Source organism: Hydra vulgaris, chromosome 12, assembly GCF_038396675.1.
Source record: "Hydra vulgaris chromosome 12, alternate assembly HydraT2T_AEP".
Classification (NCBI taxonomy): domain Eukaryota; kingdom Metazoa; phylum Cnidaria; class Hydrozoa; order Anthoathecata; family Hydridae; genus Hydra; species Hydra vulgaris.
In genome coordinates this window covers 65,938,807-65,944,806 of record NC_088931.1, presented here as the reverse complement: position 1 = coordinate 65,944,806, position 6,000 = coordinate 65,938,807, and the positions used below count along the sequence as shown (strand labels likewise).

The 6,000-nt window shown below is 27.6% G+C and overlaps 1 protein-coding gene across 2 annotated transcripts in view; it reads left to right on the top strand.

Moving 5' to 3' along the window:
- The first annotated feature begins 551 nt into the window (after nt 1–551).
- Nucleotides 552–6,000, top strand: part of LOC100214274 (uncharacterized) — a 67,634-nt gene continuing 62,185 nt past the window's right edge. The window contains exon 1 of one of the 2 annotated variants that reach the window (XM_065814172.1): nt 552–711. The gene's annotated coding sequence lies outside the window, so the exon portion shown is untranslated. The remainder of the gene's footprint in view (nt 712–6,000) is intronic. The other variant, XM_065814173.1, reaches the window with a different exon arrangement.

Here is a 6,000-nt window from a genome sequence, read left to right as displayed (position 1 = left end):
GTTACGGACATAGGCGCAATGCGTTGCACCTACAGCTGTAACAGTTCGTTAACAGGCTTCTACTCCGTTAATGGCTACTACTCCGTTAACGGAGTGTACATATCGACTAAGTAAGATTTAAATGCAGTTGATTTTACAATCAACATGTAGATACATCAACTGAGGGTTTTGGGTTGGTCAGATACTTTTAATTTTATTAAAAAAAATGTTGGTCACAAAATCGGAGCCCCCCCTCTCCCTCCTTCTCGTAACAAGTTGTCACAAAATCAGAACTTCTTCCCCCCCCCCCCCCTCCTGCTTAACCTCAAGCGTGTTAAAATTTATGGACGAACCCTAAGCAAATACTTGGAGAATGCATTTTTGTTGTTGCTGTTGTTGTTGTTGTTCTTGTAGTTGTTGTTGTTCTTGTAGTTGTTGTTGTTGTTGTTGTTGTTGTTGTTGTGGAACAAACATGTGAGTATAATTACTATATATTATTCGGAAATTTGTATTTATTTTCGGAAACAATCTATTTCTTCGGAACTATAAAATAACATGATGTAATGCATCTTAATGTATCGTAACAACAAATATCGATAATAACCATTATAGCGAATAAAAAAGACCGAGTGTTAAAATTGCTTTAAATTTCATAAATAAAATAAGAAGTGGTTTTAAAAAGACAATATTTCTTAATAAAGTTAAAAAAATATAATACTACATAAAATTAAGGTATTTTTTTATTTTTTCTTTATCTACATTAAAATACTTTTGAAGTTACAAATAAAACAAGTACAAGTTTTACAAGTTGATTTTAAATTAAGTCTTAAGCAAAAATTAAAAAGACGTAGAAGAAATAAAAACGCATGAATAAAATTAACGGACTAGTTAATATGTGTAATATACTGTGTGCACAGAAACTAAATAACATCACAAATAGTAACACAATGTTTGACTTTTCGATTTCTTGATTTTTTAGGTATGTGCCTAAAAACTGTGAATTAGTTATTTTATGTTTATTATCAATAAATAGTTGAATGAGTGTTTCAAACGTGAAAATTTTACAATAATTAGGTTTTGAGTTTAGGCAATTTAATTTTGTAAACATGATCAAATTTATTCTCCATAAAGCTATGCTGTTTTACGAAACAAATTTTCATTTTAAACTGATCTCAAGATCAACTTTTTCAGTGGAAATAAAATACATTTCTTAGATCCATGATTTCAATTACTTATAAGTAAAGTTTTTAAATTTTTTCCACAAAGTATTTGTTTAAAAAATCAACAAATTAGCAATTTTGTGGGGAAAATGTTAAAAACTTCAGTTTGTCGAAAAACTTTTGAACTTAATAAAAGTTGTTATTTTGTAAACCATTTTCAAAATGTTAATTAAATAATCATTATTTGTTTAAAACATAATTGTTAACCTGAAAAGCGTTTTATTGGTATATAATATGATGACTTTAGTGGATTAAGATTTCTTTGCAAAAAACTCTGCCTTATTCTGGGGAGAAGTAAAAAGATCAAACCCATGAATTAGAGATTAAAATGTTAGACTTACTTTAGTTAATTACACTATTGAAGAGTTTCCAAAAGCCCCTAGAACCTAACATCTAAGATAAGATACAAGATTTAGTGAATTAAGAATAACATCAGACAGGACCTATATATATTGGCTTCTTGGAATAATAAAAAGAAATTTGTTTATAAGAGAGATGTGCTTGTAAAAAAGATAAAAAAAAGGTCACTGTTTAATAAAGCAACTGCTCAAGATGGCGAAAAATGCAGAGTAGAATGAGGCTTGATAAAAAATTGAAGAGAAGAAATACAAGCTTCCAATTTTTTATTCCAGAAGGAACAAAAGCTTCCTTCATAATATGTTTGCTATTTATTTAGATGCTGACATACAATATCCTTTCATATTTATATAAACTTTAGTATTTATATGCTTTAGTAATTGCTGAAAGAAAAGATAATCAGATAGATGTGTGGTGTGACTCTAACATGATAAGAAAAGGAGGCATAATCTTAGACAAATTAGGAAAAGACATTGTATCTAACAATGTTTGTTAGAGCAGATTAAAGTGATTAAGGTATCAGCATGTAGAGCGGTAGCAGTTTTAGGAGAAAATGGTAGTGGTAGAAGACAGAAAATTTGAAGAGTGTGCTTTATATATTATATGAATGAGTTTAGAAAAGAAAATGCTTTAGATGGTTTATATTAGAGAAACAGCATAAAAGAGGAAGGCTAAAGCCTGATGATGATGATGTTGTTGATGATAATGAAGATGGTGATCATGATGATGATGGTAATGATGATTATGATGATCATGTTGATCATAATGATGTTTATATATGCATATATATACAAAATATAACATGAATTTTGAATAAAAAGAATATACTTTAGGATGTATAACTGTTTATGCAGCCTCGGTCACAAACTTGACCCCGATCCCCGCTATATTTTATCAAACCCGGCCCTGGCTCCGGTCAAATATCAAACAATGTCTCTTACTATGTGATGTGATCAAACTCTGAACTCCTTGCTTACAAAGCAACTGCAATATTAAATTTTTGCTTGAGGAGATAAACAGGTATCAGTGAAGTATATGTGGAGATTTTAAGATAATTGGCTTCTTTTAGAAACTATAATGTCTACTTTGGGAAAAAATGCATGGCAGGCATTTAAACATGTTGTGAATGGATTTCTAGGAAATAACATATGTGAAGACTATTTGGTAAAAAAATATCACGCTCTTGGATGTTGAATGTCAATCAAGTTGCATTTTGTGCATTTTCATCTGGATTTCTTATAACCAAGTTTAGAAGTTGTATCTAAAGAGCAAATCAAGAGGTTTAATCAAGGTAACAAAGTCATGGATGGGATAAAGCTATGATGGACAATTATGTTTGGGGTTTGGGTCACAATGACTTTATTCATCATAATTTTAGTGAAGTAAAAATAAAAGAAGCAAAAGTAAAAAAACAAACAATTTAATTAAAAGATAACAAATTTAAATTAAATATATTACTTGATTTGAATACTAAACAAAACGTGTTAATGACAAATTTTTTTCAGTGTTTTTGCAATGCTTCTGTGACCCCAAGGATTAAATAAATTAATATATATATATATATATATATATATATATATATATATATATATATATATATATATATATATATATATATATATATATATATATATATATATATATATATATATATGTATTTATGTATGTATGTATGTATGTATTTATGAATGTATGCATGTATGTATGTATGTATGTATGTATGTATGTATGTATGTATATATATATATATATTGATATTTAAATTAATGTATCAGTATATATATTAATATGTTATTTTAAAATTAATGCATCAATATATTGATTTATTAATATAATGTATCAATATGTATCAAATATTCAAAATTGGCTCAGTAATTTTAAATATTTTTTATTTAAAATGTTTTTAAATCCAGTGTTTTAAACTACATATAACATTTAGAGTTTAAAAAAAAATATGTATGTTTATATATATACATAAATATATATATATATATATATATATATATATATATATATATATATATATATATATATATATATATATATATATATATATATGTAATACATTAATATTAGGTATGTAATATAAATATATAAAAGGTACGTCTATGCAGTAGGTTTGGCCTATTAGCCAACGTCAATTAATCAACCAGTGCCAACAGTTGAATAATTTTTTGGCGATTTATTGAATGTTCAAAAAAGCCTCCTCAGTTGTGCTATGGAAAGGATTTATTTTGGGAAATTAGAGTAAAAAGTGGGTCAGTTTTGATTACATTGAAAGTACAATAAACTTTATATTAATGAAAAGCAAATTTTATGCTGATCAATATTTATATAGGAGCTATGGCTTAAAAACTTTTTTTTTTTAAAGCGTAAATTTGATTTGGCATACTTGAAACTCAAAACTTAGTTTTTGAATTGTAATAGCTTTTTACTGCATAAAATTTCATTATTTCCTTTGTTTTTAAAAGAATTGTTTTCAGTTAAATGTTTTCATATAATAGTTTTGTATGAATGCAATAATTTAATTTTGCTCCCAAAAAAATTGCATCTAATGAAACATTAAAACTTTAAGTTTTAAAAATAAAATTTTTAGCTGTTTGTGTATTATGCAAGCTAGGCTTTGAAAAAGATAGTTATGTCAAAATATATGAAAAAGGTCTTAAAACATTAGTTCAATTAAGTAAAAAGCAGAATTAGAACAAACTATGCAGGTAATAATTTGTTCAAGCATCCATTTTTATAAAAAATATTTTCAGCACTGTTTATCAAAACACATTTATAGTTTATGCATTTATATTTCACATTTATAAGTCAATGCAAATTTTCTGAATCATTGTTAGTTATATTATTATACAATCAACCATTTTGAGCTATACAATTTTATTTTTAGTTTGTAATTATATTTATAACAGAAAAATGTTTTATACAATATAACATTTATGACAGCAAAATATTCTATATGAAATTTGTGTGTAAATTAGATGAAAGAACTTAACAATTTTTATCCAAAGAACATTTCACAGAATGGGTTAAATATTAAAATGTTCTTCTTCTAAATGTAATTATCAAAGCATACCGTATTTTAAGCACAAGTCTATTACAAATTTATCTGATATGTCCTTAAAGATAATGCCCAAAATATATCTTGATTTTATACGGTATGTGTGATCTGGTTTTTTACTTTATTAATTATCTTTGTCGAAATTGGTCAGGTTTTTTGATCCATACTACATAAAAATCAACAACAATTGGTGAATAAATTTTTACCAATTTTTGACTTATATTCTTCTGGCAATGCATGAATATGCTCTATACTGTTTTTCATTATTGATGAAACCAAAAATTATAAAATCGTTACTCCCTGCATTATGTTTGATCAGCTTTTATCGCAAAAAGCGCTTGAAATTATAAAAGATTAGAACCTCAACGTATTATGCTGACTCAGAAGATTTCACATACTGATGAATTTTTTCGGAAGCATTTTGGAAGCAAAACTTCCAAAATGCTTCCGAAAAAACTCATGACAGGAACTGGTTCAGAAGAGTTCTTAGAGCAAGTTTACTCTGAAGATATGGTAAAACATGTTTAAAAGAAAAGCAGTTGCAAAGCCTTAAGAGGTCATGTTGGTTCAGAGTGCGTTGATGAGTCACACTATAAATATTTTAGTTAAGGAAATGAAACTAGATATATCCGAACTTGAATGCCAATATAAAGTGGCAATGCAAAATGGAATGAATAAAGAAGAATTAAGCAGACTTAGTAATATAGATGCTTTCTAAAATGTTGAATGTACCATATTAATGTATACAGAAAAGAAGTCAAATGAATCATGCACTGTAAAAATCTTATACGTACTATATTAGTATTATAAAAGAATTTTTAGTTGCAGGAGAATCTGTAACTGGTATTTACATCTTCAAACAATCTCAAAAATGCTGAACTTGTTTGCTGCATCAGGACATTTAAATTAAAATGTTCCAGGTTATATTTGCAAGAAATGCAAGTCTTTTAGAAACAAATTTGTGGTTACACCAACATTTTTTAGATGTGCATCAATCTGCAAGGTATTGGGTTGGTCTATCTTCTAATCTTGTAATTGAGAAGACATTGATGCGGTCTTTAAATGTGCAATGGTGGTTAAACTAGAGGTAGAGGATTTGATGAAAATGCACTCAACCTATGGATAATGAGCATTTGTTATTCTGTAGGTTTTCATGAAGCAATGCATACTATATCAATCAGAATTTGACATTAGAGTTACAGAAAACAATGGGAAAAAGAGATGGGTCTTTAAAGAATTGTGTATTATGAACATTGTGAATTGTTTTATGACTAGTTTTCTGTAAGAAATCCAATATGTATGATAGAAATCTACATTCAGGGCTGTCCCTAGGGGGAAACAATTGGGACAAACTGCCCAGGGCGCCGCGGCCTAGGGGGC